At 38.2% G+C, this 19,884-nt stretch overlaps 1 long non-coding RNA gene across 1 annotated transcript; it reads left to right on the top strand.

The window, feature by feature from the left end:
• The first annotated feature begins 11,579 nt into the window (after positions 1 to 11,579).
• LOC145630825 (uncharacterized) lies at positions 11,580 to 13,328 on the top strand. Its single transcript, XR_014112262.1, has 3 exons — positions 11,580 to 11,877; positions 12,725 to 12,821; positions 12,934 to 13,328. It is a non-coding gene; the product is annotated as an uncharacterized LOC145630825 (long non-coding RNA).
• The last annotated feature ends 6,556 nt before the right edge of the window (positions 13,329 to 19,884 follow it).

The raw sequence follows: 19,884 nt of genomic DNA, 5'->3' as shown, positions 1-19,884 counted from the left end.
TATAGAGAAAATCAGCCAAAAAGATAAAATTAACAAAACAGAGTCTGGCGCACGCAAAACGAGTTGGCGCCAGGCATTGGCCATTGGCGCCAGGCGCCAATGGCTAGCACCAGGTGCCAAGCGCCAGGCCTGGTTCCAGGCGCCAATGCCTGGAGTCAGGCGCCAAGCCCGTTTTTAATGCGTTTTTGTTTTTATCATATCTTTTGATCCAGAAGTCCAAATCAGGCATATAATATGTCGTTGGAAAGCTCTTAAAGTCTAATTTCGAAACCAATTAGAATCAGATTAAAATATTTTGTAGATAAAAAGATATGGCCAAAATAGTGGACGGGTGTCAGTTTTGGATAAAGTTTCATGTCTCATTCATATCTTTTTCGTTATAACTTGGATTTAATATTATAATATATCATTGGAAAGATAATTTAAAGATCTATCCAACCATATAAAATTTGGATAAATATTATGAGGCACGAAAATAAAATCTGAATATATTCCACTTTGTACAAAACAAGGATTCTTAAAAGGAGTAGTTTTATTCAATTTCAAACTCTTTAAAACATAATTATCAATCCTAACTCCATTAGGATTTAAAAGAACCTTCTAGAGTATTGTAGAAGACTATAATCAATCCTAATAGCTTTAGGAATGATAATTAATAATAGGCCCTCCTCTAGATCATTGGGCCGCATATTAGGCTCAAACCGGGCCCAGTTTGGTAAATTGGCCATAACTTCCTCAATATTCATCGGAATTGGGCTTATAATATATCGTTGGAAAGGTATTTGCAAGCCCCATCCAACTACACTATTATTAGACCCATATCATGGACCAACCAAACTGGATTGACTGTTTTCTAAAAATAAGTTTTCAAAAACAGAGAGAAAAGAAAAGAAATTAAAACTATCCGCAACGCTAGACTTTCCACACTTTCACTTCATTCTATTATGATTCGACGCGAAAGGTACTCATCACTGGGTTTGGTTTTGGGGAGACACAAATGGGTGTCTACAGAAGCCCCCAATTTGACTGAGTTTGGAGAAACGCAAGTTTCGAAAACAAAAGTCAAAGTATCGATAGGGACGTAGAATGATTCAGAACGTTCTGCGATCCTAAATCACTCTTGTAACGCCGATATCTGCAAAACTAGTGTTAGTTAAACAGATAAAAGAGTTAAGAAACGCGTATCTTGCACCGTCGAGCACACGTCTCTGAAAGTAACCGATTTGTTTTGATGACCTCCTGTAAGCTAGAGAATTCCATCCCGCTTGAAAACCGCTACGCCTGTAACTGCTTCCAAATTAGAAGATTGCTTCGCCTGAAACGATCCTCCTCCGCAATTATAATATTCCGCGTCCAAGGGAATACCATCGAAGATTGCTTCTCTTGAAACAATCTCCATCCGCATTGATAATATTCCGCGTCCAAGGGAATACTATCGAAGATTGCTTCTCTTGAAACAATCCTCAGTTGTTTGTGACAACTCTCCATAATCCAGGGAACGCCACCTTGCTGTTTCGATGTTCACTCGTCTTTGAACAAAGAGCTTCCTTTTGATATGTTCACGCGCCTCTGAACAAAAGAGCTTCTTTTTTATATGATCTTCTGAATGATGTGTCCACGTATCTCTGAACGAAGAGTTTAATAATAGGATGCCCACGCGTCTCTGAGCAAAAGATCTTGAAAATAGGAAATGTCCACGCGTCTCTGAACAAAAGAGCTTGAAAATAGGAAATGTCCACGCGTCTATGAACAAAAGAGCTTGAAAATAGGAAATGTCCACGCGTCTCTGAACAAAAGAGCTTGAAAATAGGAAATGTCCACGCGTCTCTGAACAAAAGAGCTTGAAAATAGGAAATGTCCACGCGTCTCTGAACAAAAGAGCTTGAATGAAATGTCCACGCGTCTCTGGAGCAAAAGAGCTTGAATGAAATGTCCACGCGTCTCTGAACAAAAGAGCTTTGATGATATGCCCACGCGTCTCTGGAGCAAAAGAGCTTTTGATGGAAATGTTCACGCGTCACTGAACAATAGAGCTTCGGTGCTTGAATGTTTGTTGCGATAATGTTCTGAAGAAAAATTTCCGAAGACCAACGTTTGTCGTTCTCTAAAGCTCGCCTGAACTTTGCTTTCGCTAAAACCAGTATGTCGGTGTTTCCGTAATGAGCCATATCTTAGGCGCTTTAAGCTAAGCGAGACGATCTTTCATCAGGTCGACCCCTTATTGTGATTGTAATCAAACTGACTACTTAATCATGTCAAATTTCTTATAGGGGCTAACTGGCGCACCAAGGAACCCAAAATTGCTGTATGAAGTCGAAATCACCTTTCTGAGAGGCTTCGAGCTCTATTGTTGTTGAGATATTTCTGGCGCCAAGAATTGATTCTGTCGCCGAACGCTGTGATAGGGTCTTCCCTGTTCTGCTACACCTGTATTTATTTTTGACTATAGAACTTTGGCAATTTCTTTAATTATCTTAGGGTTGACCTAAGGCTTAATGTAGCTTGACTCATCGACTTGACACGACTCAAGGTATAAACTTGACTCGATATGTTTGACTGACTCGAGGTTGACTCGACTCGAAGTAACATGACACATGTGACTCGTGACCCGTGTGTGCATTGTAATGTGATCGTGCGACTCGAAAATGCAAAAAGCAAAAATTTTCCGTCATTTTTGTGGAGGGTACCGACTTTCTCCCGGAAAAAAAAGGAAGCGAAGTTTGAAGATGCATGTTGAATGAGCTTAGTCAAATGTCATTTGATACTATCTCTCAAGGTGCAAGGCTTAATCCATCCTAGGCTATCTCAATGGTTGACTCAATCAATCAATCAATCAATCAATCAATCAAAGCCTTAATCCCAAAAGTGGGGTCGGCTAACATGAACCAAATATAGGCTATCTCAATGGTTGACTCAATGATGAAAGTATTTGGGTATCTTAGGCACGGAGGCTAAGCACTTCATACTTCGTGATGCAATGACAATTATGGGTGATGTTGATATGATAAGGTATGCTTCAACGTTGTGTTAAGATTTCATGACAAAGGGTTCCTAAAGGGAAGTATATTTGGTCATGTATCTGTGCAGTGTGTGATAGTGACACTAAAGCTAGGCCACAAGAGCTAAGTGTGTGGAAAAACATATGGTTAGAAGAGCCAAATAATGGTGACTCTTAGGCTAGGTAAGCTAATGATGTAAGTACCAAGCCCCCAAGTCTAGCTCTAAGTGAAAAGGGATGAGCATTGGAGATTCCTTGATATGATCATGGTGCAAGTGTGTGAATGTGAATATGAATGCATGTTTATTACGGCCGCACCTCGATGTGAGGTTGCCTACGTATCTGTTAGGAATCAGGCCGAACGTAGCTTTAGCCGAACCTCGCACAAGTGTGTGTACCTCAAAAAGGTCTTTTAAGGGTTGTAACGCGGTTAGGCTAAAGGTTATAGAATAAGGGGATAAAGGCTCAAGACCCTAGACAAGCCCCCAAGGTGTGCAACCTTGCTTCTGAATCTTTGTATTTTCATGCTTGAGTTTCTACTATTTTTTTTTTTTAGCTCTCTTTGCTTTAGCATTTATTTTTATTTTAATAAGTGTGAGCAATCTCGATCATGCGGTCTATCACTCACTTGACATTCATGTTTCTCAGGCACGGTACCGAGCACTTGATAAGAGACGCAATCTGAGACGTGTTCTTATCGAAGATATTTTCATATCAAAGACATTGGAACACTAGCCCTTTTGTACACTTTTATTTATTTATTTTTGCTTATTTTAATTTTCTGAATTCACTCATGCTTCTTAGAATTGCATAAGTTGCACACCATCCCATCCCAAGGTTAGGTAAATGTAGGTTGAAAAAAGAAAGGTCTATCGTTAGACGAGGCTCAAAGTGGTTTATGAAGAAAGGATTTGTAAATTAGAAAGGCGAAAGGAGATATGATGTGGCTACAAGGGTTGCCTTAAATCATTGGTATACCTTGTGTTTAATTCGACATTTTTTTTTAATGCAATATAATGAAATGATCATAGGTAAGGAAATAAATGCTCATTTTATTAAAAAGGGAAAAGAAAAGAAAAACTACAAAAATAATCTAAAGGAAAAGAAAAGGTGCCTATGCTAGACTTATTGGGGAAAGGAAAAAATGAAAAAGAAATAGAAAAAGAGGTCATGAAATCTTGTCGTTGAAGCTCGCCTCTTGTCTTGTGTTGTTTTCTTTATCATCACTCGTTCTTCTTGTTAACTGGAGGTATGGGAAGCTTGTTATTATCAATCAAATGTTGGATAGCCTCCTTTAGCTTCCAACAGCTCTCAGTAGTATGACCCCTACCTTGGTGGTACTTGCAGTGTTCGTCTGGATTCCAACTAGGCAATCTTTTCTTAAGTGGGGGATCTTTAATAGGTCCTATGGGAGTAATGATTCCCTTGGCATGGAGTCGATAGAAAGCATCATCGTAGCTAATTCCGATAGGGGTAAATTCCCTTTTCGGTTGCTTTCGATTACTCATGGCTAGGATCTCACTAAGGTCGAAAGTACCAACACTATTACTGGAGTAGGTGTTTTCGGAAGAAGAAGGATAGTCGTTCTTCTTCCCTTTACAGCCACTGATACTATTGTTACTAATCTTCGCCTTCTTGTTGCGTGGAGGAACATGAAGGAGATTTGAATCAATGAGATCTCGAACACGATCTTTGAGGGCGAGACATACTTCGGTGGTGTGACCACGACCTCTATGGTATCGACAATAAGAATTTGGATCCCAATTGGGAAACCGTTTTTCAAGTGGAGGGTCTTGACTGGGACTAATGGGGTGGATAAGACCTTGATCGTGAAGGTAGTCGAAAGCTTCATTGTAAGTCATTCTTATTGGCGTGTATTCTTCAATGGTCCGTTTTGCTTGTGGCTTAGAAGCATTGAGTTCTTCATTAAAATCTTGGCGAGAATTTTGTTCAATGGCCATCACCCGATTTGCTAATCCTTCTACCACATTCAAAAGCATGGCAATGACGTCTTGCAGTTTTCGAATTTCCTCTTTTAGACTTGACGAGTCTTCCTTGGTATTATCTAAGAAAAGACTTTCATCCTCCTCAATTATGGCCACTTCATCGAGAGAGGTCATATAAGCCGTCTCTACCACGGGCTCTCCTACGGGTGTGATAAGAAGTGATGGATCAAAGGATGCTTGGTCATCTTCGATGGCTAGAATCTCGGAAGTTTCATTGTCATCGATCAGATCTTGAATAGCTTCTTTGAGTTTCCAACACTCCTCGGTGTCGTGACCCTTTCCTTGGTGATATTTACAATGCTTATTAGGATCCCACTTAGGTGGCCTGGCTTCTGGAACCGGATCTTTGATGGGCCCTATGGGAATGACTAGTCCTTTGTGATGTAGCTTCTCGAAAGCCGTTTCATAACTTATACCAAGTGGAGTGAACACCCTTTTTGATCTTTGGATTCGTGGTTTAGAGGTGTTTGTAGCATGTACCTCATTAATGGGAGAGGAAGAAGAAGGATGGTCGCTCTTCTTTCCTCTCGCACTATTATCTTTCATAAGGTCATCTTCAATGTCAATGCCTATATTATAGACAGCTTTGAAAGTATTCAAGTTGTGTTGGTACTTTAAGTGCTTTGAATACTTCCCTTGGAGATTCTTGATAAACATCCTCACAGATTCTTTTTCGGTAGGAGCCTTGACCATATTAGCAGAAGTTTCCCTCCATTTAGTGAAGAAATAAGTGAACCCTTCGTTTTCCTTTTGTTTTAACATCTCAAGTTGTCTGTAGTCTGTTTCGTCTTGGATGTTGCACTTATATCTATCTATGAAAGCGTTTGTTATCGACTCCCAAGAAGAGGTTTTTTCTTTCTCGAGAGAAAAGAACCATTGTTGACAAACGGTCTCGAGAGATAGTGGGAACAGAGAGGGGAAAACCTTCTTATCGACACCCTTAATGCTCATTATAGTTTCAAAAGCTCTTAGCTTAGATGAAAGTAAGGATTATCCGTTGCCTTGAATTTTAGGATGTCGTTGGCATTGAACTTCTGCGGAAGAAGATCTTTATCCACCGAGACCCCTTGTGATGTAAGCTCTTGAAACTTGTAGTCGCTAGACAACTTGCTTAAACTCTCTTGCATGAGGTCCATTTGTTGTTGCTTCACGGGATCATCAATCCTGAGTGCGAGAAGCTTCAGTGTCTCAGTCACAGTAGCTAGTTGGTTCCTGAGCTCATTGACTTCTTCTTGAGTTTCCATTATCCTTTTAGCCTTCCTCTTTTGACGAATCGGTTTATCGAAAAGTGAAACTTGAATAAAGAGGTTGTCCTTGATTAATCGTCATTCTCTCCTCGACCAAGTACTGTGGAAAAGGAATTTGGAGATATTCATTATTAATTATTTGACTCAAACTTTATTCAACATGCAATGGATGGAGGAAGTGAAGAAAGATTGGAATAGAATGTGAAAGAAGATTTAGATGGAGGGATATGAAGAATTAGGAATAGAATGTACCCCCCAACTCAAATGACGGAAAAGACCGACTTGTGCATGAACCTAAGACATGGTCATGGTGATGCAAACTCGAAGTGTGTGCTAAGACTAGTGAGTGTAGATGACATGTTAAGACTCGTGTCATGACCATGTGGCTAGACAATGTGACTAGACTCAAGCAAAGACTAAGTTAAGACTTCACGTATATGCATTAAACTGGACAGACTGTGGTATTTTAGTCATAACTTTTGATCTGCGACTCTGATTGGGATGAAACCAACGCAAAATTAAAGATAAAACTCGGGGCTACAGATCCACAGGTTTTAAGACTCGTAGTTCTTCCTAGAACTCCGTCTATGACCAAAACAATTTGACGTTTGTGCAGTATACGGGAATAAAAATCCGGGTTGACTTAAAGGAACTATGACTCGATTTTATGTTTATTTATTAGCTCAAATTAATTAATTAATTAATTAAACAAAGTCCTTTAGTCATTAATCAGTTTATTTAGTCTTAACACAAGTCAAACAAACGGTTAGGAAAAATCACATAGAGTATGCACAACAAATAATGCACAATTAGTTAAGTAGGCACAATATGATGCAATGAGTTTGCAACCTAACCATGGCTCTAGTTCTCTAAAGTTCGGGATATGGTTTAGTCAATAGAGGGTCCATGGTTAATTTTCCGGATGCACCGCGCGGAAGTCTAACCGTGAAGGGTTGGCGCGAGTGGATGGGACACCGCGAGTTTTAGAAAAAAACTCGCTTCCATGGTTTGGTGAATTCAACATCTCAGATGTACCCTTTGTTGCACGGAGCATTCAATCGGGTAGATGGAGCATGAATTCCTAGAGGGTTATGTCCATATGTAGAACACATATGGGTTTCAGAAAAGTGAGAAAAAATTCAATCAGGAAGTAGGATCGAGCAAACAATACGAAAAATTGGTCGAAATTAGAACGCATATTTCTGGCTCGGTATTGGGGGAAATTGGCGCCAGCAATCAGAGACTGTCGCCAGCTTTTAACTGTAGCGCCTGGCGCCAATACTGGCGTCTGGCGCTATGACTAAAATGCTGGCGCCAAGCTCTGGCCCCTGACGCTACTTCCCACATGCCTCAGCAGCTTTCTGTGCTCGATAAAATTTTCCAGTTTCGCGCGGTGTTATTTCAGTCCTAGTTGTGAAAGATATTCCTCAAATTTCCTACGTGTAAAATCCTATGTTTTTAACTCATTACGGATGGTCTTTCCAATGAGATCTTTTCTATGCATATGACAATAATGTTAATCAAAATTACGCACATGACATACTTAGAATTTTTCGAGTCTCATCCACTCATTCTAAATCATTGTCGAAACAAATTCAGGAATTAAAATAGAAATCCTCCCCAGTGGAGTCGCCAAAAACTGTAGGGAATAATTTCAACCCTTAAATCCCACTAGCTCGAACCCCACTGTCATCATACACTAAAGTACGGTGGCGTCCAAAAGGGAAGAAGATAGAGCAAAAGAGTCGCCAACAAGTTTTTAAGGAACTTGTAAACCGTTCACGAGGGGAAGGTTACACCCCTTAACGATCCAAGAGATCGTCAACTCCATAAGGTCATGAACCAAATAAGGGTCCGGGGATGAAGGTACAAATCCAACCTAAAAGAGATTGAACCTGCCCTAATAATAGACCTCTACTTTATTCTGATCGTATTCATGTGCGCTTTCTGATTAACATGCAATCAATAGGATTAACCCTAAACCTGTTTAATCTATGTTGGTTGAATATAATGCACAAATAAACTATTATTGGCGATCACTTGAATTATAATCATATTAACCCTAAACAAGATTATTAATTATCTTATTAAGCATGATTACAAGTACTAATTCCCTTTAAACATGCATCAAAGGTGTGATCAAGCAATAAAGAATAAATACTGTATCAAGCAACATAATCAATAATAATCATGAAAAATAATAATAATCATATCATAATAATAATCATAATCATCATCAAAATAATAATAAATTATAACAATTATAATCATAATCATGTTCATGTTAATATTAAAGCATAATAAAAATAGCAAGATCCTAGGCATGATACTAACAAGATTAATAACAAACCCTAGCATGTCACTAAGCAATAAAAATCAAATCTTTAACCCTAACATGATACTAGAAATCATAAATATTAGGAAGAGCATAGGAAGCATCACAACAATCATATTTAATATTAAAATTACCCTAGACATGATACTAGGAATATCATAGTAACAATATAAACATGATTTCTACATCATAATATCAATTAAAACCATTAAAGCACTTACTTTGATGCCTCGTACCTCTTTCTAATAACAAAATACACACGTTAGTAACTTCAAGGAAAATAATAATCAAAACAATTAAATTAAATAATTGAATAGAGATTTGGGACCAAACCCTCAGAAATTAAACCTTTCACGCCTAGGGCGAAGACAACTTCGAATATGGCTAAGTGTATCTAGATCTTGCGAATGCAGAATTTTGTATTTGAGAAAAGGATAGTTTAGAAAAATAGAGAGAGAGAGAGAGAGAGAGAGAGAGAGAGAGAGAATAATCAAGAAAATCTTGATGAGAGTTGGTGAATTGAAATAAGAATTGATGAAATCTGGTTATCGAAAACGGAGTTTTAATACGTTATTTATAGAGAAAATCAGCCAAAAAGATAAAATTTACAAAACAGAGTCTGGCGCACGCAAAACGAGGTTGGCCCCAGGCATTGGCCATTGGCGCCAGGCGCCAATGGCTAGCACCAGGCGCCAGGCCTGGTTCCAGGCGCCAATGCCTGGAGTCAGGCGCCAAGCCCGTTTTTAATGCGTTTTTATTTTTATCATATCTTTTGATCCGAAATTCCAAATCAGGCATATAATATGTCGTTGGAAAGCTCTTAAAGTATACTTTCTAACCCAATTAGAATCAGAATAAAATATTTTTTAGATAAAAAGATATGGCTAAAATAGTGGACGGGTGTCAGTTTTGGATAAAGTTTCATGTCTCATTCATATCTTTTTCGTTATAACTTGGATTTAATATTATAATATATCATTGGAAAGATAATTTAAAGATCTATCCAACCATATAAAATTTGGATAAATATTATGAGGCACGAAAATAAAATCTGAATATATTCCACTTTGTACAAAACAAGGATTCTTAAAAGGAGTAGTTTTATTCAATTTCAAACTCTTTAAAACATAATTATCAATCCTAACTCCATTAGGATTTAAAAGAACCTTCTAGAGTATTGTAGAAGACTATAATCAATCCTAATAGCTTTAGGAATGATAATTAATAATAGGCCCTCCTCTAGATCATTGGGCCGCATATTAGGCTCAAACCGGGCCCAGTTTGGTAAATTGGCCATAACTTCCTCAATATTCATCGGAATTGGGCTTATAATATATCGTTGGAAAGGTCTTTGCAAGCCCCATCCAACTACACTATTATTAGACCCATATCATGGACCAACCAAACTGGATTGACTGTTTTCTAAAAATAAGTTTTCAAAAACAGAGAGAAAAGAAAATAAATTAAAACTATCCGCAACGCTAGACTTTCCACACTTTCACTTCATTCGATTATGATTCGACGCGAAAGGTACTCATCACTGGGTTTGGTTTTGGGGAGACACAAATGGGTGTCTACAACACCGTAAAACCAAGTCAACAGGTCGAAAACCGCCATAAGGTGTTAACTCACAAATACTTTTTGGTATTAGGTGTGTTTTCACAAAAAAAATAAAAATATAAGGTGTTTACTGACAACAAAACACACTTAAAAGGTGTTATCCGGCTAAATTTCCTTCATATGATTCATCTCAGCTCGTAAATATTTACAACTAATGGTGATTTTCACTCTCTTCTTTCCTCTCGCTATATTCTACTCAGTTGATTTCAATGTATTCTTAAGTTTTTTGTTTTAGCTTTATTGACCGAATTTTTGGGTTTTAATTTAAAAAATTGCAGGCGATGGAGAAGTTGTCGAACCCGATGAGGGACATCAAGGTCCAAAAGCTTGTTATTAACATCACTGTTGGTGAGAGTGGTGATCGTCTTACTAAAGCTGCTAAGGTGTTAGAACAACTTAGTGGCCAAATCGCTGTTTACTTTAAAGGTATAAATAAATTATTACAAGTACATACGTAATTGATTGTTTCACTATAGTAGTTGTTATTGTGGTTTCATCGGTTTATTTGTTTATGATCAACAACCATTTACACTGTCCGATCTTTTAATATCCGGTGCAACAACAAGATTTGTAACGCGACTGTTTGAGGTGATAAGGTAGTGCAGCTACTCAAAAGTGGTTTAAAGATCAAGGAATACGAGTTGTTCAACAAAAACATTAGTGACAATTGCTGCTTTGGATTTGGTATTCAAGAACACATTGATCTAGGAATTAAGTATGTTATCTCGACTATTAGCTTTCTTTCTTTCATTAATTATTGCGGGTGTTACTGCAAATATGGTCGATTGTGTTCTTGTCAGGATCCGACAACCCAATTTTGAGATCCAAAGCCCGATCCTGAAACCCGTTAAGCTCCTACCGTCCAGATGAGAACCTACACAAAGAACAGAGATTAGGTAACCCCAGGGTGGATCTGGGGATAACCACTCTGATGACAAAGTCAGAAAGTGTTTAAGAAGATAAGAAGAGAGAGATAGAGAGAGAGAGAGAGAGAGAGAGAGAGAGTAAAAAATGCTACCTTGATTATGGAATAAAACCTGATTATTTATAGCCCTTCCAAATGATAGGCGGCTGCATGGCACTACTACAAAAACACCCTATGGAGTCGCCCTTTTAGAGTCGCCTCAAATTAATAAGTGACGCCTAAGGTTTTAGTGTCGCCTCTTACAAAGCATGTGACACATAAGGCTAGATAAAAGACACTTAAAAATGGATAGAAAGTCATAGACATCGCCTACACTATAAAAGGTGACACGTAAACTATACGTGTCCCGTCTTTCATTATGTGTGACTCATAAAGTATTACTTTACGAGTCGCATATAGTCTTGTAGTGTTACAAGCGACACCTATACAAAGCAGCCTAATACAAAAACCCTAGAACTTTTTTGTTCCTTCATCCCTTAGTCTTTCTGTTCCTTCCTCCCATAGTCCCATCGCCTTCCTCTTCCTCTCATTGACTCACCTTACTCCTCCATAGTCTTTCCTCTCGATCTCTTCCCCTCGCAAACTCACCGACAACGACTACCACTACTTGTCTCAATTAGTGTCAATGGTGTCCCACCACCTACTCCTCCGCCTGTACACTTCCCTCTCTCACCAAATTGATCGGCGACGTAAAGAACGAGCTCCCGTTCTCCGAGCTCTTTACTGCTTTAATTCTATTTGTTAAGGTGAATTACTAAATTAATCTTCTTATTTGTCTAATTTAATTATTAATTGCAAATAAATTAAATTATAATTTCATTGTATTATTTCCAATACATATGTTGCTTTCAAATTATACGATTTTAGGAGACGATGGGGTGAGGATTTGATACTTTGATGTATATGTATGTTGAAGTGATCTGAAATGTAATTATTGAAATTGTTGGTTTGATTACTGAACATTAATATAATTAATTTAATTTCGTCTCTTTTTGGTGAAAACGTAGCTTTTATATATCATCTTCTTAAACTTTGATTATACCCTTTGTGTCTTAATCATTATCATTAATATATTTGTTTATGCTTCTATTATTTTGGAGGTTGAAGGTTTTGTTCTATAAAACTAGCAGTATTAGTAATTGCCATATGTTATAGTCCCATTTTTCATGTCAGCTGCTGAATTAGTATTAGTTTTGATTCTGTTTTTGTAATGATACAATATTGTTGGCTGTAAATTTTACGAATCTGTTTTTGACAGTGATTTATAAATATATGTTATGGTTGAATTGTGAAGCTACTTACAGATTTTGTTTTCTTAAGTTATAGAAGAGGATATATAATTTGGGTTTGTTGATGTGTGAAGTAATTGATATTGTGGAATCCCTCAAAAAGAAAAAATTTGATAATGAGGAAGCCTTAATCCACTAAATTGAAGTTTTTTCATTCCAATACTTACCCTTATTATTTTCTTCATTCAAATTCAAATATGTGTATTTTTTTTTAATTTTTTTTTTCTTCTGCAAGTTGAACTTGAACATTACAAGTTCTTGCTCTTATTATTGTCTGGGTACTTTTGTTTATTAAACTTTGTAGGTGGAGATATCACTTGTGGATGTGAGTGATAAGGTGGTGGCTAAATTTCATTGTGGGTCTGCCACATTAGAAATTATTCTTGCTTTTTGGGTGCACAGTTAGTATTTTTAGCCCTTTTCACAATTTCTTGTTTATCTCCACTTGAGCATTGTATTATAAAATAAGCTTTGTCTTATTTCCTCCCTTTCTTCTCTTAAAAACAATTATAGGTCCATTTGGCTTTGGATTTAGTTGATGAGATATGAGAAGCAGGTTTATCTGTATCCATGGGAGCACTCAATGCCATGTGTCATGCTTGTGAGGAGAGCTGTGATTTATATTGGTATTCTTTCTATTAAGCTGTAGTATTTTTGCCAGCTATGGTCATTTCATTTAATTCATTCCTAAGTTTATGTGAAGTAATGTAATGGTTGGATTAGGTAATTATATTGTTATAGTACAGAAATGTTGCTGATCTTATCATTTAAATTGTTAAACTTATGGTGAAATGTGTGGAAGAATATTATAATTTTTGGGGAAGAATATTCCATTGCTTTATTTATTCGTTTAGCAGTAATGAAGTCGTATCATTAAAGGTATAATGGGTACAATTCTCTGCAATTGTTGGTGCATGATGGTTAAAGATTATTGTCACTTTGTCTTTGTTATTCTACGATGTCTATGTTTATGTTGATATTTCTAATGTTAGTTTTATGTAAGTTTTTCCATAGAAATTTTCAAAAGCCTATTAGCTCAAATGGTAGAGCAATGTGCTATTGCACATATATGTAGGTTCAAGTCCTACATAGGTTATAACTAAAGTAGCAATTGTGAATTTAATGAGGAAAAGGAGAAAATTAACTGTATTTTGGGCATTACTATTGAAGAATTATATTTTTCAACAATTACTTTAAGCGTCGCCTCATAAAAAGTCAGGAACTCATAAAATACACCTAACGCGTCACCTGTAATGAAAAAGGTGACTTGTAAAACAACCTAATGCATCACCTGTAATGAAAAAGGCGACTCATAAACCAACCTAACACGTCACCTGTGATGAAAAAGGCGACTCATAAACCAACCTAACGCATCACGCTATAGGCGACACGTAAGGGGGTACCTTATTGTGTCGGTGCCTATAGTGTCGCCCTTGAAGCGATGCGTAAGATGGTTTAGAGGCGACTCGATAAGGGTTTTTTGTAGTAGTGTGGCATGCAATCAATCTTGCGCTAAGTGTCAAATTGCTGCTGCCACGTGCCAATCGCTGACAGGCCGATATGTTTGCCTTTTGTGTAAATGCCGATATCTTAGTAGTTGCTGAGGATCCGTATCCGGTTAAGATATCGGCCTTTCATATGTAATTGCCCCGTTTTCCATATCTTCCCATACAACTAGCCCCCCAAGTGAGGACATTGAATTGGAAATCGAATTTCTCCCTTTATTTGCTAAGATTTTAAATGTTATTTTTGTTTCTTGCACTCTGTCAAGCCCTTTTTCTTCTCTGATGAGTTGTGATATTTAGGATGAATTCGTGTAAAATATTGTTAACATATTATTTACAAATTTTTTGGTTATATGACTGGTAGCGAAAAAAAATCTAATTTCACCCCCAAGTGACCTTGTTTGCCGACAGCAGACAAGGTCTACTTAAGAAAAACAACCGGGAGCTAAAAAACTCCGTTCCCCCCCCCCCAAGTGACCTTGTTTGCCGACAACAGACAAGGTCTACTTAATAAAAAAAACTGCGAGCGAAAAAAATCAGTTTCCCCCCAAAGTGATCTTGTTTGCCAACAGTAGACAAGGTCTACTTAAGAAGAACTACAGGGAGGGAAAAAACTCCGTTTTCCCCCTCTCCCCAAGTGACTCTGTTTGCCGATAGCAGACAAGGTCTACTTAAGAAGAACAATTGGGAGCAAAAAAACTTCGTTTCCCCCCCCCCTAAGTGACCTTGTTTGCCGACATCAAACAAGGTCTATTTAAGAAAAACAACTAGGAGCAAAAAAACTACATTTCCCCCCCCCCCAAGTGACCTTGTTTGTTGACAACAGACGAGGACTACTTAAGAAAAACTACTGGGAGCAAAAAAACTCTGTTTCCCCCCAAGAGACCTTGTTTGCCGACAGGAGACAAGGTTTACTTAAGAAAAACAACTAGGAGCAAAAAAACTTCATTCCCCCCCCCCAAGTGACCTTGTTTGCCGACAACAGACAAGGTCTACTTAAGAAAAACAACTGGGAGCGAAAATACCCCGTTTTCCCCCACAAATGACCTTGTTTGCCGACAGTAGACAAGGTCTACTTAATAAAAACAACTGTGAGAAAAAAAACTCCGTCCCCCCCAAGTGACCTTGTTTGCCGACAGCAAACAAGGTCAGCTTAAGAAAAACAACTGGGAGTGGAAAAACTTTGTTCTCCCCCCAAGTGACCTTATTTGCCGACAACATACAAGGTCTGCTTAAGAAAAATAACTGGGAGCGAAAAAACTCAATTTTCCTCCCCAAGTGACGTTGTTTGCCGACAACAGACAAGGTCTACTTAAGAAAAAACTAGTGGGAGCGAAAAAACTCCGTTTCCCCCCTTAAGTGACCTTGTTTGCCGACAGCAGAAAAGGTCTACTTATTTAGTGCGCCGACTGTAAACTTGAAAGCTAATCGTTTATGTGATAACCGCTCAAATAGGTGAGCGGGAAATCTATGAGTTTATCTAACACGTGTCATAAATCTAACGTGTTAATTTTCAAATTGCAAAATAACCCCAACCATTAGATTTCTGACGTTGCAGTCACATCAAACGTTACCTTTTTAAAGCCCCCTTTTCACTCCATATTTCATTTATTCTTATTTATTTTGCAAAAAAGCAAGGTCTGAGCGAATTTTCGAGATATTCTTAGCATCTGCGTAGCAATCGCCGTTCTTTGGAGTAGTTACCTGTGTTGGAACTACTGAATTTTTGAAGCGCAACCGATTTTTTGTCACGCATTCACTGTGGGTGAGTAGTTTAAGGTATTTACAAACTCTCAATTTCAATTTGAATGTTTTCGCCTATTTTTTTTCGATTTTAGTTCTTAGGTTGATATGTCAAATGTCTGGTAGTAGTATTGAGGAAGAACAACCTACCCTTAGAACTGTTAGGCGTCGCCTTATTAGGAAATCTTTGGGGAAAGATCTCGGCCAAAATAAAGGGGGTACTTCTTCTCTATCTGATAATATTGACGACCCTTTACAGCCGTTATCTGCGGAAGAACAACGAGAGGCTTTTTATCGTCATAAGGGCAGTTCGTCCCACTAACCCTAATATCCCTGAGGACGTCGAAATCCTTGACGTTGAACCAATTAATGTTCGGTACCATTTACGAAGCTTTGCCAATAAGCCTGATATTAACCAAGATGGTACCAACGTTGGTAACATTCAAGTTAATACCACAACTATGCCAAGGGTAAAACGGACCAGTTATCAGCCTGAAGTTGCTGCCGACATGCCTGGGGATAGCACAAGAGCTGAGCCTAGCAAGAAACGTGGACAAGCACAAGTTGTCAATTCCTCAAGCTATGAGTCTAAGAGAGGCTCTAAATCCCCTGTTCATGATTCTACCATTAGGTCTGTACTAAATAATGAGGACGATACTGGTGAAGAGGTTAACCAAGAGGGAAATGTCGAGAGTCAGGAAGAGTTGAAATGATTGAACTCATGGCCCAAGTTACCCATGAAGAGAGTTTAGACGAAGATTATAATTTTGAGACTAACGATGCAGATTATCGGCATGCTCTCAACCTTCCGTCCAACAGCAAGGTTGTTGTAGCTAAAATCAATGACAGTTGGTTTTTTTGGCAGAGGAAAAGGAGTACTACCAAAAAGCTAAGAGATTTTACCGTTACCAGATGGTTATGAGCTCAAGCTTCCTCATTAATCTTCCACTGTCCTTGACTGCCCTAAAGGCCATGTTGCCATCTATGCTAAACATTTCGAGTTCTGCCTCCGTTTTCCTCTCCTTCCCTTTATCGCCAAAATCTTCAGGGCTTGGAACGTTTGTCTTGTGCAGCTTACTCCCCCTACAATTCGCGATGTAGTTGTTCTTGTCTGGGTTTTACTGTATAAAAATTTTCCTTTAACCTTGAACCTATTCAGGAGGCTGATAACTCCCAAACACGACGGACAATCTGAGGGTTGGTGGTCACTGTATACGGCCTCCCACAAGTTCACAGTGAACCCAAAGCTGTCTTGTTTCAAAGGCTGGCATGACAAGTTCTTTTTATGAGCATCCCTAATTATTTTCCTATTCGGAGGGCATTCTTTCTGCCTAACCCCCGTTTTGGCCATATTGCCAAAAGAGAATTTGGTACTCAAGAGCGTAGGGCTTTTGATTATTTTGATGCTGAAAAGATTAACATCGAGGGTGGAAACAGCCAGATTGTTTCTAAAGTGTGGCTGCCGAATGTGAAGTACATTCTGGGCAATGCGCCGTTATCTTATGTCGGTCTATGCTGGACTGACGACTATGGTACTTACTTCACATTTTGAGTTTTGATTTTATTACATTGTCATAGTTTAAAAAATCTTTTGTATTACTGCTTAGTGTGTTTATATATGTATATCGGCTACAATCTGTTAATAGTTTATCGTCTCAGTTCTTATTATTGTTATTATTATTTTTATTTAAAAGAATAAACAACTTGCTGACAGTTTTCGCTATGTGCATGCCCCAAAAAGTTAGACAACAAAGCCCTAGGGTTGTCATTTGATGACAAAAGGGTGATTTCACGCTGCCCTCCGTCGCCCAGGCTTGCTTTTGATACCCTTGTATCATTCTGTTCTCGCGCCCCTGCTCGGAATCCAAAAAGAAGGGCTGGAGAGATGGAAGACGAGAACATAAGAAGAAATTAAATCGGCGCTTGGTATCTCTTGCCAACAAGCGCGGTGGGGGAACGACCGCTGTTTTTTCCAGGAAGGAAGATGAGCAGCCCTCAAAACGAGCTAGGGCAGGCTCTTAGGAACAAAGGCTTCCTTCTCCTCCTCAAAATGTTAATCCCTTAACAGACGACAACAATGCTGTGCCGACAAAGAATATCATCCCGAGTGGCATGGTGGTAGAGGATATTTCAGACTCTCCACACCAAGCCCAGGTTACGGCCGCAACCTCCCTTGAACCTCAACATAACGAACCAATTGGCTTTGATGTAAGCATTCCGGGCATTACCTACCGAGCTAATCAATGGATTGAGCATCCGTAAGGGAAGATTCCGGAGGAAGTTCTCAAGAGGGTTGCTGCCCCAGAAGGCCGCTCTCAGGATCGATGGCGGTCCGATATGGACGTGTACCGGAATGAATCTATCTTTACTTACAATCCACTTCGCAGTGGGAACCTAGGGTATCGCCTTTTGTGAAATGTGGCCACCCCAGTTGACAGACCGTCTCGCCTAATCGGCCCTGTCGCCGCCCAACACACGCATGACTTGATGAAGGTATGTACATAAGTGCCATTCTGTTATCTTTATCTTCTCGGCTTTTGATGAGTGTCATTTATGGCACTCATTTGGTCTTTTTAGGGTGAATATCATGTTATTCTATAGCTCTTTTACTTAGCTTTTCTTTAATTTTACTCTTTATTTCTTTTAGTTTGCATTTTTTTAGTTGTATTTCTTTCTTTATGCATTTCTTTGTTTATTTCGTTATTTTTTTTTTATTTGCTTGTTTTCCTTTATTTTTTAGCTTAAGGTTGTTATCAAAGTTTCCCAAGGCATTTTCCCAAGTTTGGCATTGATTAGGATGTTAAATGTTCTCCATTTGAAGCTCAAGCATGGAGAAGTGCAAGCTCCTAAAGTCCTTAAGCTGTGCATCAAGCCGTGGGGGCATGATTTCTCGTGTTGAACCCATAAATATGGAGTTTAGAAATTGCAAGGTCCCGTGTTTATCAAGAGCATTAAGTGGAACGCACGAGGAGCATCGGCATGATAGGGAAGAGGGATGTCCTGTTCCCAGACGCGGGCGCGTGCGGCTATGGCGCGGCCTGGTGGCGCGGCCGCGCCTCTATGGGTCTCTGTTCCTTACCCAAATTTGCGTGGCCGCGCTCTCCCCTATAGTTGGTCGCGCCTGTACGGGTTTATTTGGGGATGATCTAACTAACTTATCTTAGTTAGTTTCACTATATATAGATTTTCATTCTATTTTTAGAGGGGGGAATTTTATTCAGAATAAGAATAGAATAAGAATTAGAATTTTAGAGAGATAATTCTAGATTGTAGAGAGAGAAGTTCTTGATTGACGATTGAAGATTGGTAATTCTAGCATTTTCTCTATTGTATTGAAGCAAGTTTGTAAGGATTAGAAACAATTAATAATATAATTTAATTGAAATTTCCTAATTAAATATGAAAATTATGCACTTTTAGGAATTGTATATTCATATTAAATAAAAAATTAATTAGAAAAACAGAGGAAGTAGTTATTTTCTTTCAATATGTGTTAAAAGTCTATAATTCAGTTCTTATTATAAAACCATGCATCGCACGGGATTAACCTAGTTTAAATATAAAGTTAGGGTCTATCTTTTCAAGATTTTCACCTATTGGTACCTCCTATTTTTTTTAGCCCTTGGAACCTTAAGGGTAATTTCCAACTAAAAAGTAACCAAGGATGGAGTATCATTTTCTGCTCTTATATGCTGACAATATTATCGTCCTATTAAAAATTGGTCAATAGTTTATTCAAGTCTGTCCTTTATTTTTAGGTGTATTTTGCATACTGATGTTGTAGGAGTGACTTTATCACGTTTTATTCCCCTGTAATTTTATTTTTGTTGTATTTTTTTGGGGCTTGCCCTACATTTGCATTTAAAAAATAAATTAATTTGTGATGAGTGATCAATTATTGCGGTTTAAAAAGAACAAAAACATGCATTGAGTTAAGCTCATACCAAACTTTCAGTTGTTAACTAAGAAGGAAAAAAAAAATAAAACTAAACCTATATTATTCCGTATTAATATTCAAGTTTCAAGCTCATACCAACATACTTTCAATCCAAACGACCCCTTAATGCATGAAACAAAACCTCTTTATTTGGTTATATTGTATTAAAATAAAAGATGAGATTCATATGTTTCCATAAGGTATCAAGCTCCAATACCTAGTAAGATTTACAACCTTTGAACCATAGCTAAGCTAGTTGTCGTCCATACATCAATGAAA

The sequence above is a fragment of the Chenopodium album genome, chromosome 5, assembly GCF_948465745.1.
Source record: "Chenopodium album chromosome 5, dcCheAlbu1.1, whole genome shotgun sequence".
In the NCBI taxonomy this organism is placed as follows: domain Eukaryota; kingdom Viridiplantae; phylum Streptophyta; class Magnoliopsida; order Caryophyllales; family Amaranthaceae; genus Chenopodium; species Chenopodium album.
This window is presented reverse-complemented; position numbering and strand designations above follow the sequence as displayed.